At 34.8% G+C, this 12,892-nt stretch overlaps 1 long non-coding RNA gene across 1 annotated transcript in view; it reads left to right on the top strand.

Annotated features, from left to right (window-relative positions):
* Nucleotides 1-237: 237 nt before the first annotated feature.
* The window catches only part of LOC135320782 (uncharacterized), a 46,769-nt gene continuing 34,114 nt past the window's right edge, over nucleotides 238-12,892 (top strand). The window contains exon 1 of the long non-coding RNA XR_010380114.1: nucleotides 238-484. This is a non-coding gene — a long non-coding RNA (uncharacterized LOC135320782). The remainder of the gene's footprint in view (nucleotides 485-12,892) is intronic.

Here is a 12,892-nt window from a genome sequence, read left to right as displayed (position 1 = left end):
GCAAGAGAGCAGGCATGGCTGGATGAGCGCATCGCCAGTGCCATCAACAAAGAGGCCAGGGCACTGAGATTTCCAGTGATTTAGCATCCTGGCTGGGAGGGGTCATGTGTTCTACAGTGAGTTCTGAGTATCCTGCACCGCCCTCGAGGAAATGCAGGGGGCGCGCGAAGCCAGCGTGTCTTAGGTGGCGGTGCGCATGCGCAGATCGCGTAAGCAGCCAGCGTCTTCCCTGGGGGCGGAGCTTGTTTTCCTCAGGACTGAGCGGGCGGCGCCATGGAGGCTCCAGGACAGCGCTGCCTGCGTGTCCGCGGGAGGAGGACGCTCCCCGCCCGCTGTCTGAAGTTACGCCGGTTTCCCACTGCCTGCGCCCGCTTCCTGCCGGGGTGTGTGTGGACCTGACCGAGCTGGGGCCCCGGCCGGCTGGGCAGGAGGGGATGGGTGCGCTGGCGGGCCCGCTTCGACTATTCTCGCCCTCAGGGAGCAGGTGAGTGTCCGCGTCCCTGGTCCTCACCGCCCGGGTCCCCCCCCACCGTGTGAACAGTGGTGTGTACACCGCGCGGGTCAGGAGCGGGGACGCAGGTGTAATGGGAAAGGGGCTGAGAAAGTACTGAAAGAGTTAAAGAGAAGTGTGTAAATCACATTATGTTAATTTTTATATTTTAAGTGTGTCAAAGTCAGACTTTATCGTGCTTTTACTTTCTTGTCTTTAAAGGCATGCAATAATTTATTTTATACTTAAAATATGCTTCTCAGCTTATCTCATTTTCAAGTCAAAATACTGCCATGGTTGACATTTTCTCATAATATTGTGACAATCTTCAACATGTGTGAATATAAACTCATCGAAAAACTCTTGCACCATTCCATGGTGAGTAGTCTTGTTAAAAATAATATCCGGGCCATTACTAAATTATTACAAAAATATAAATTTTTTGAATCACTTTTAGAAGTTCCACACACAGTGGTATTTTTAAAACACCAACCACTGCATAGTGCTTAAGACCATTTAAGATGAAATATATTCGAACCTAAAACTTTAGAATACTCAAAAGGCAGGATAATGGCTGTTTTTTCATTGCAAATATATTTTTTCTTCGTAAGTGCAAAATACGAAGGAATTCAGCTAAATTTTGTATATCTTTATTCAAAAGGTGAAATTAGAATATAATCTCATTTTTTATTTTAAGGCTATATTTCCCATAAAAATTGGTATTTTTATCTGTAGGATCTTAATTGTCCATTCATTTGTTTTTTCTTTTGGTTTATTTTCTTTAACAGAGAGTGCATTTTTGTGTCTTGTTAAGAGTTTTTAATGCTCCTAACTTATTCCAAGAGACTTTCTCACATTGATAGTAAATAAGGGGAGAGGCCTTATAGTAACTGTGCATCTTTTCATGTAGTCAGGATTTTTTTTTTTTTTGGATGACTTTTTTTTTACAACTTCCACTTGGTTCACAATATTCCCATTATGACAACTCAATAAAAAATTGTAATCTATTTACACCAAGATACTTATGTCAGCACAGTGCTTTTGCTGATATGATTTTACATTAGATTATATTTTATTTGATTTACATATATACTAATACATATTTTACATATGTACACACATATATGAATATCTCCTAAATGCCATTAATTCGCATGGGGTGGTAGCTGGTAACATGTGATCTTTCTGACCATTGGTTATTCTTATGTGTGTCTAACGTACTTCTTAGAACAGATACTAGAACATCACACCTCTCATTATACAGTATTTTAAAGGTTATATTTTATTTTACTTATTTTTAAACATTTTTTATTGAGTAATAGTCATTTTACAATGTTATGACAAATTCCAGTGTAGAGCACAATTTTTCATTTATACATGAACGTACATACATTCATTGCCACTTTTTTTTTTTGCTGTGAGTTACCACAAGACATTGCATATATTTAAGATTCCACACATGAGTGATCTCATATGGTATTCCTCTTTCTCTTTCTGTTCTGCTCCACCTAGAATAACATTCTCCAGGAGCATCCATGTCTCTGCAAATGGCGTTATGTTGTCAGTTTTCGTGGCTGAATAGTATCCCATCATATAAATATCCCACATCTTTATCCAGTCATCTGTTGATGGACATTTTAGGTCGTTTCCATGTCTTAGCTGTTGTAAATAGTGTAGAGAAATCAGCTGAAAACCTTATGGGGGTTCCCTTGTAACTCACTCTGTTTTTCTCTTGCTTCCTTTAGGATCATTTCTTTATCCTTGACTCTGGCTATCTTGATTAGGATGTGCCTTGGTGTGGGTCTGTTTGGGTTCTTCCTGTTTGGGACCCTCTGAGCCTCCTGTGCTTGGATATGATTCCTTCTTTAGGTTTGGGAAGTTTTCAGTCATGAGTCCTTCCCATACCTTTTCAATCCCCTTTGTTCTTTTTCCCCTTCTGGAACTCCTATTATGCATAGATTGGCACACTTTATATTACCCCATAGGTCCCATATATTGTTTTGTTTTTTATTTGTTTTTCTCTCAGCTGTTGTGATTGGTTGCTTCCTGTTGTCCTGTCTTCTAGATCACATACTTGTTCTTCTGTATTTTCTAGTCTGCTTTGCACAGCCTTTAGGTCAGCTCTCATCTCAGACAATGAGTTTACTAATTCTACTTGGTTCTTCTCTATAGTTTCTATTTCATTTTTGACATATTTTATATCCCTAAACACTATTTTTTTTAGTTCCTTCAGTACTTTGATCACTCTTTTTTGGAAACCTTGATCTAGTAGGCCATCAATGTCTATTTCCTTGATCATGCTTTCAGGGGATTTCTCATGATCTTTTAATTGGGAGTGGTTTCTCTGCTTCTTCACATTGCTCATATCTCTCTGGCACCGTGGCTTAAGGAGTATCAGTTACCTACTTAACCTGGAGATGGTGTGCCCTTAATGATTTGATCGACAGGTCTTTGTATCTTCACCCTGCTTCGCGAACTCAGCTTGCTGTTTCATAGGCCTTCTGTTGGCGCCCTCATCTGTGCTGCTCTCAGTGGCTGTTGGCTAGCAGATTGTGTCCCCTCCTAACACTAGGTCAGGAGCTGAGCTCTTACCCGGTGGGCGGGCAGGTCACTCCCCCTCCTGATGCCACAGTCAGATGCTGTGATCAGGGGGAGGCAGGTGGGCAGATCACACCCCGTCCCAGCACCGTGGTCAGGTGCTGTGTTCCTGCCAGGAAGGTGGGTGGCTGCCCACCTGCTCTCTCCTCGTGCTGGTCACTCTGCTGCTCTGTGCAGCTGCCTGCTCTGCCTCGGGTAGGCGGTCTGTAGGTGGGCTCGGGGAAGACTGCGGAACAGCCCCACCTATGCTCTGTGCCAAATCTTAGCTCCTTGTTTCTCTTGGCAGCACAAGTTCTCTGAGGTGTCAGGGTAGAAAGATCCTCTCTGCCTCGGGCTATAAACAAGTCTCAGTCCTGCCTAGGAGGTTGTGGAGCCCCCACGTGCAGATTCAGGCCTCAGCCCCGCCCCCGCCCAGGCACTATGCACAGGAGGAGATGGTAGCTGTGGCTGAGCCCTGCCTCTCTTCTTGCGAGATGTGCCAGTAATGGCACAGGTCTGAGGAGACAAAGGCTACAGCACCCCTCCCCCCAGGGCACATGCCTGTTTACAGTTTTGTTTACCTTCTGAGTTAAAATTTACCTAACAATGAAATGTATAAATTAGGCTTTTGAGGTTCATCCTTCTATCAGTAGTTGGTTCTTTTTTATTGTTGAGTAGTATTCCATTGTTTGAATATACTATCATTTGTTTTATCCATTCTCCTACTGATAAATACTTGGGCTTTGGATATCTTTTTTTGCAAGCAAACTTTTTTTTAAAAATGCAAATATAGTATACATGCTTAAATGTGAACACATCTTAAGTATACAGCTCAGTGATTTTTCACAAAGTAAACACATCTATGTAACCTTCATCCAGTCAAGAAACAGGACATTGCTGTTCCACTTTGGGTTTCTTCCCAGTTACTACGGCACCCCTTTGATGGACTCACCATCCTAAATTCAGCCACCATGGATTGGTTTTTTTGCTTTTGAAATTTTTGGTCCCGTACTTTCCACTCAACATTATGTAAGATTCATCCACTAGTGTTTTCTGTAAACTAGTATATTTTTTATTGCTTTAAAGTATACAACTTGTATGCATGTGCCACCACTTATGGTTATGTATTTATTGTTGACAAGTGTTTGGGTCATTTTCTATTTGGGGGTATAACAAATAGTGATTATGAGAATTTTCTGGATGTCCTTTGGTGCTCAGATGTAGAAGTTTCTGAAGGGTACACACATGGCTTACCCTTGGTAATAGGGTGTGGGTCTGTGTGTATGTGTATGTGTGTGTGTGTACATATACACACACACACACACACATATATAACTTTCATTCAAAAAGCCTATTTCCAAAGTATTTGTAAGAATTTATATTCCCACTGGCCATGTGTAAGAGTCCCCATTGCTTGTTGCCCTCACCAATGCTTCATATCACTTAACAACTAACTATTCTAGTGGATGTCTAATGGTGTTCCAAGTGTGGTTTTAGTACGTATTTCCATTATTACTAAAGAGGTCAGCCCCTTTTCATAGCTTATGTGGATTTTTTTGTGTGTGTGTGAAGCACCTGTTCAATTATTTTGCATATTTTAATATTGAGGTTCTGCCTTTTTCTCCACTGGTTTTTGTTCTTTATATGCCCTAGATACAAGTCTTTTGTTGGATATAGGTATAGCAAATATATTTTCCCACCGTGTGGCTTAGCTTTTCACTTTCTTAATGGTATCTCTTGATAAAAATAATTCTTAATTTTACTGAAGTCCAACTTAAAACTCTTCTTTTATGTTTCATGCTTTGTCCGGTTTAAGAACTCTTTGCCACTTCAAAGTCATTAAAATATCTCCTACACTATTTTCTAGATGCTTTATTTTGTTGGGGGATTAGGTTATTTATTTTAATGGAGGTACTGGGAGTTGAACCCAAGACCTTATGCATGCTAAGCACACATTCCACCTGAGCTTTACCCTCCCCCAGATGCTTTGCTTTATGTTTCAAATATATTAGATTTATAACCTATCTAAAGTTACTGTTCATGTATGGTACAGGGTTTAATTCAATGCTGTTCCATTGGTCTATATGTCTAACTTTAGGTAGTTATCACATAGACTTAATATTGTTTTATAAGTCCTTTAACATTGTTCTTTAATATCATCTTGGCTATTGTTGGCCCTTCACGCTTCTCTATGTATTTAGAATCAGCTTGTCAAGTTCTACAAAAAAACAGTAACAACAATTAACTGTTGGGGATTTTGATGTGCACATATAAATCTTTGAATCAGTTGAAGGGGAACTGACATCTTTAAAATGCTGAGCCCTCCAATCCATAAAGTTGGATTACCTCCCCTATATTTATTTTTATCACTGCTGTAACAAATTATCACAAATTTTGCAGCTTAAAGCAACACAAACTTATTATTTTATGGTTCTGTAGGTCAAGTCAGGAACAGGTATCATTTGGCTAAAAATCAAGATGTCAGCAGGGCTGTATGCCCTTCCGTAGGTCAAAGGAAGAATATATTTCCTTGTCTTTTCCAGCTTCTAGAGTTCACCCACATTTCTTTACCCATGGCCCTTCCTCTATCTTCAAAGCTAACAGCTTTACAGCTTTCTAATCCTTCTTCCAAAGTCATATCTTTCTGACCACAGCTGGGAAAGATTTTCAATTTTTAAGGACTCCTGTTGTTAGACTAGGCCCATGTAGATAATCCAGGCTAATCTCCCTGTCTCAGAGTCCTTAACCTGATACATCTGCAAAATCCCCTTTGCCATGTAAAATAACATACTCACAGATTTCAGGATTAGAGCATGGATATAGGTAGGGGTCAGTGTGGTGCACTATTCTGTTTATCAAACTGTTTAACATTTGACGCTTTCTGACAAACATACAAGATAGAAGATCCTGATCATGTTTAGAATGCTTCCTCTGCAAAATATTGGGCACTGAGTTTATTTGAAAGGACTGAAAATAATATTACCACAGGAATGGTTTCCTAATTCTACCGACATTTACTTACTTTATACTTAAATACCCAAAATGGTCAGCCAGGAGTGGGATCTTGGCAAATAAAATAAAAGTATAATTCAAGCTTTTATCACTGAATTTACTAGCTAATTCTATTTTAGAAACAGACAGAAAATAAAACAATTTAGAGTAAGTCTGATTACTTATATATTAAGTGAAAATTAAGTTTTAAAAGCATGTCTGAATATGGGATAAAGTAAGCATCATAAAATGTAATGTTAATATTTAGTACCTGCAAATCTCAAACTCCCAATTTATAAACAAGTTCATACTGTATAGCACAAGGAACTATATCCAATACTGTTTTGTAGTAACTTATGGTGAAAAAGAGTATGAAAATTAATATATGTATGTTCATGTATGACTGAAGCATTGTGCTGTACACCAGAAATTGACACATTGTAAACTGACTACATATATATTTGAAAGGGCTGAAAGGACTATATATACCAAGAAAAAAAATTAGATTGATAACCAACAAAAAAATCTGTCAGTAATATAATGCTAGAAACACAGACACAAAAGAAAATCTCAGGCATACATCTGTTTATAGAGTCCTAGAAAAAATAGTGCCTATGCAAGTCCCTGATAAACATGAGAAAATAGGAAAGGCAATATAAAAGTTCAAAATGCTTTGCTATGTAAGAGCTGCAAGGTGACTCAGACACAAACTTAAGTGGTCAAAATGTTTATATAATTAATGATAACAAAGTAATTGAGGACATCATTTTAAATGAGATAAAAATAGCTGCTCAATTTTCATATTACTAAGCAAGACATTTCTGTTTATAGTAGGTTTATATTATTTTTATATGTATTTATATTTTATAAAGACATCAACTTAGATCCTGGCTGATAACTGACAGTGGAGCAACTGATTGATTTAAATGGGTATCATAGACTTATCAGATTTCATATGCTTTAAATATACATTAATTATTAGCTGTCAGGAAGAGTCCAATTTTCATTTATTCTAACATAGCTGTGTCACAGGCAGGTTACTCTATTTACAATGGAGAATCATGATAGATATAAAGATATCAAGTCTTATTGATCTTCATAGGGGTGCTTTTATAAGAAAAGGAGAATAAAATAAGAAGAATCTAAAATACTATTTTTTATAGTGTTCTAACAGTTTTATCTTATTTTTATTTTTTTACTGAGTTATAGTCCATTTACAATGTTGTGTCAATTTCTGGTGTACAGCACAATTTTTCAGTACTTTACGAATATACGTATATTTGTTTTCATATTTTTTCCCCATGAGCTACTACAAAATTTTGAATATAATTCCCTGTGCTATACAGTATAAACCTGTTTATCTATTCTATATATACCTGTCAGTATTTACAAATCTTGAACTTCCAGTCTGTCCCTACTCACACCCTGTAAAATACTATTAAATCAACATATATTTATGAAGAACTATGAAAAATGGGAAACTATAAGTTGTTTCTTTAAATTGGAGCAAAGAGAACTACTTTAACTGGAAAATAGTTAAAATCTGGCAAGTTTTATGATTTCATGTTCACCCCTGACAGCTTTTTTTCCTCCTTTCTCCTTCAATCTTTTTTGGACCTTCTAAAGAATTAAATTAAAAAAAAGAAAAAAAAAAGAAAGAAAGAAAGAATAAAAGAAAATTAAGAAACAGATTTGCATCTAAAATAACCTCCTAACTGGAAAGATTGTATACTTTGTGAAAAATTTACAGCTGCCGACTTATGATCTATGTCTCTGTCCACACTGCCTTACTTGTTAGGAAGGGTCTTAAAAAAAAAAAAAAAGGTAAAAAAAAATAGCAAATTATAATGGCTTTTACATTTTAAATTCTTTTCTTTGTGTCTACAATCTGCTCTATCATGAGTTATTAAGATAAACATTATCAGCTGTACTCTACTTTCCTATCATGCACATTGTGACTCTGAGAAGCATGCACGCTCTAACTTACCATCTGCAGGTGGTGTACAGGTTAATGCAGTTCTTTTGACAATATATGGTTTTGTAGTCTAGTTGTCTAACTACTACATAATGGAAAAGATGTAGAACTACTGGTACCACTGCCCTCGGTCTCTGTCATTTACCTTAAACATACCTGGAAAAGTAGATTCAAAAACTCATTGGCAAGAACATTTTTCACACTCCAGATATGATATTCCTCTAGAGTTAAGATGGCCATTCTGAAAGAGAAACAATATTTAAGTATATCTTAAATCTTCATCTTCTTATATTATTTGAATAAAATCTGTTTTATTAAACTTGCAATGGTCATTTGTCTGAAAGAAAACTAATGATTTAACGTAGATGCTATGTGTTCATCTGAAAGTAGGCCAGCAAGAATAAGTTCAAAAGTAACCAAACTCTGAAGTAGTCAGTCACAACGTGGGCAATTTATCACCAAAAATCTTCTTCCTCCAGTAAGACCTGGGAAATAACTCACAGTATCTTCTGGTTCAAGGTGAAGTTTACTAACAGAACCCACAAAAGGTTCTGGTTAGAGAAAAAGGACTATTTACTAACTTTGAAAGCATCTTTCCAAACTCTCTGGATTATGCCCTTTGACCCTAACAATTTTCTAAGATCTTCTTTAAAACATCTGGCAATATTATTAGACTTCTTAAGAGATTTAAAAAAACTAAATATATATAATAAATGAGTATCTATATTAACATTTCCTCAAAATAAAATTTAACATTACTTTCACAAGTTGAATAAAGCAGTATTTTTTTTTTTTGGTGTCAAAGTGTACCAAAAATTACATTTATATACAGTAGACAATATTTCTTGGCAGGCAAAAATATAACCAAATGCTTCTTACTTCATGTTTTGAACAATCACCTTAACAATCCTAGATGAATAATAATGTTCTTAGCTTTTATTACTTAATTATATTTTTATTATCTAATGATTTATTATTTAATGATATTTAATAATTATTATTAATGATATTCATGTATTCATTCAATATATAATACCATGTATTATAAGAAAAGATTTTAAAGCACTATGATGGTAATTATTGGCTTTCATGATGCAACTTCCATAAAAGTATATTAATACCAATGTAATGGTACAAAATAATGGGTAATACTGTCACAGTCTAGTCACCAGTGAATATGGGTAATAGGTTTGGTTGAAAGGTCCAAATTCTATTCTAAATTTTTACCATTTCATTATTATGGTTACACGGAGATGGAGCAGCTAAATGATCTTTTTTTTTAATGTTCAAAAGTACAGCCATAAGAAGAAACACGGTCTTACATAAAAATAGACAGCGATGATAACCTCCATACTTATCAAACACCCAGAAAAAAGGCAATGGAAATTGTATCTCTACATAAGGTATTTCCTAACAGAAACTTTCCTATGTTTCTGTTTTCATATATACCAAATAGAAATGGCTACCTTAGTTTTGGGCAGAAAAGTAAATGAAGATGGTTATCTGAGTTGCCAAACAAAGATCAAGCCCTGAAAAATTCATTTCTATTATTTATTTCTGTTGAGTGTCAGTTAATAAGACTATGATGATTTCTTCTGGATTTGTGATTGAAAAAAAAAAGTTACTTATTTTTCTAAGCCTGTATAAGACCACTATGGTCTACATCCTACCATCTGCTACTTGGTACATGTCAACATTTGAATACAAAGGGTCAAATTAACTCATATGTGTCTCACATATATGGATTATCTTCAGTTTCACAGGGATACATAGACATTAAGGCAAACCTATTATAATATCTTTAATAAATGTTGTGAAACTAAAAAAAATTCAAGGCTTTATTCTTTGTAAAGTACATGCTTGTTTCTGCTATTATACACTTATTCTGGCTGCTATTAAAAAACTTAGAACAGACCCTCACCAATATTATTGAAAAAAAAAATTTTAAAACTATATACACCACCCAGATTGAGATAAAAAATAATTTCCATCATCCCAGATATCCTATGGTCCTTCCCAGTTAAATGACCCATCTCCAAAATCACTATTGTAACAATTATTAACATGAGTTGTCTCTGTTCTAGAACTTCATATAAATTGAATTGTACAATGTGTTCTTTTATTCTGTGGCTTCTTTTGCTCAATATAAGCTTTGTTTTACCATAATGTATTAAAATGGGAGAAGTAAAGATTATAAACTACAGATGTCAAGGGCTGTCTCTACTTAATTTTTATAAAATGCCTAGCTTATAAAATATAATATTTTTATGTAAATAACACTTAATGGAGTTGTTTAAAGGTGGAATGGGCTTTCCTTAGGGACAACTTGGAGGTATTGTAACCACAGGTCCAAATAAGCATTTAGCAGGGATGATGTAGAAGAGATTCAAGTATGTATACGTAAGGTATGTATAGCAATTCAGAATATAATGTATTTTTAGAAAAGAATAAATTAGTCTCTGCTAGACTCACCTTTGTGGTGTCATGTGCATTCTATGTGTCTTCTACAATGTTGGATACATCCACATGTAATTCCTTTAAAACCAGAAACCCAAATCAGTAGTTAGGATAGAGAAGGTATCATTTTTATTAGCCAGTAGCTGAAGTATAAAGTATTTTCGGTCAACTTTTTTTTTCTTTTTTTAATTACAGAAATAGATTGCTTGTTTGCCTTAAAAATTTATGACAATTTTCCAGTGGTTTCATTTTTTTAATATAATACATTCAGCTTATTAAATTTTCTAAGGGAAATTCTCTTCCCAATTTTGCATCTTTGGCTATGAATATTTTGAGTAGCATAATATAGAACCTAGAAGTAGTAAGAAATCTTTTTCTTAACCTGTTTTAAAAAATTCTTCACTCTATGTTCCTGTTGGAAGTTTACATTCAAGAAGATGTATACAATCAGACTTTACCAGGGTATCATCGGTGCAGTTGTCCTTCCAGACCTCTAAATGTGCAACCACGTGTCTCTCAGTTCAACCCTAGAGAGAACTCCATCACCGTCAACATCAAATACCTTGAAGCAAACTAAAGAAAAGAAACTCTTATGGAGGGAAATTACTTTCATATTCTGAAGTATAATACATTTTATTACAAGCCGCCCTAGTAAAATTACTTAGTTCCTCAAACAATTACATTCTGGATTAAGTTCTTATTTGGAGGAGATTGTGTCATTAAAGTCCTTTGAACTTGTAGGAATTCCTGTACACTTCACAAGTCTCTCTCCTTATATCATTAGCCAGCTTAGAGAACTCTATCCTTCACCTAAATCTAAAGTTAAATTTCTTGCAAACTGAAAAAGAAGGGCCAAGTTACTATACAATATCTCACAGATTTTGAGAAGGTAATTCAAGCTTTTAAATTAATTTCTAATATTTAAAACTGATCACTTCAGAGTTGATTCTTACAATGTTGAAAATATTCCATCTACATTAAGAATCAACAAAAAGCTGGTACAGTCAGCCCCCTGTATCCATTGGTTCTGCATTCACAGGTATAAACAATAGGTCAAAAATTATATAAATATATATATATAAATTTTCCCAGAAAGTTCTCAAAAGCAAAACTTGAATTTGCTATTCACTAACAACTATTTACATATCATTTACATTGTATTTACAAATAATTACATTGTATTAGGTATTACAAGTAACCTAGAGATGACTGAAAGTATACAGGAGGATGTGCATAGGTTATATGCAAATACTATGCCATTTTACATAAGGACTTGAGCATCCATGGATTTGGTATCTGAGGGGGTCTCAGAACCAATCCTCAGCAGATAATGAGAGATGACTGTATAAAGATTTTGCCTCTCCAGTGTAATTAATGTGCACCCAATATTTTTGCCTAAGAACAATCTCAAATCTTCAATGAAGTTTATATACAACAAGCTAAAAATCCGAAATATCAGCACTTTGCTAATTAACATCAATATCAGCAAAATTGCTAGTTAGTCTAGTTGGTTAACTTCCACTAGTCCACTGGCAAAAAATAAATTAAAAAAAAATTTAAGACAATAATTAACCTCAATTGAGAAACAAAGACTTCAGCCTCTTTAATACCAGAACTTTAATGTGAACAAATAATCTATCACAAAGCCAGGTTAGAGTAATGGTATACTATCAGGGAAGATAAAAGAAATCTAAATTTTTAAGATTAAATAATTATCTACTTCACACACCCGTGTGTGTAATAATTATGTATTAATTATGCTATTAAATTAACTGAGTACATCACAGTACAACATTACTAAAGAATATTGAACTAATAAGTATCATACCCAAAATACGCAGTATTTGTGAAGCTGTATTTTAGAAATATGCAGAGATAATGACCCTAGTGAATATATAAGAATTAGGTTCCAATTAAATGTAAACTGCTGCATTTTCCTAACCAAATATGGTTAAGATTTATTAATGTAATATGCTTATAAATTACGCTATAATATTTTAGCTAGGTTTAAAAGATAAATTTAGTATTTAATAAAATTGTTTTATCATAAATTTAATTTTGCCAATATCAATATACACAGTGCTAGAAAATAAGTTGGAATTCAAGTTAAGCAAGACAAATTTTCTATATAGACTACCAGAAAATATTTTCTATATGCTTAACATTTTCAAACACATCATGAATGATGTAGTTCATTTATCATGAATTGTACATTCATCTGGAAAATCAACCATTATTAATAACAAAGATCTTAAATTACTCCACAGTAAAAAAGAATAGATGATTGAACCTTTACACTGACCTCAGTAAAACCTCAGCAAGAGATTGCTATTTGCCAAAGGGATGAAAATTCAAGCCTTAATCAGATGATTTTTTACATGAATGGATGCTAATTTTTTTCT

The sequence above is a fragment of the Camelus dromedarius genome, unplaced genomic scaffold (assembly GCF_036321535.1).
Source record: "Camelus dromedarius isolate mCamDro1 unplaced genomic scaffold, mCamDro1.pat HAP1_SCAFFOLD_121, whole genome shotgun sequence".
NCBI lineage: Eukaryota > Metazoa > Chordata > Mammalia > Artiodactyla > Camelidae > Camelus > Camelus dromedarius.
The sequence above is the reverse complement of the archived record's forward strand: the minus strand, read 5'-3'. Positions and strand labels throughout refer to the sequence as shown.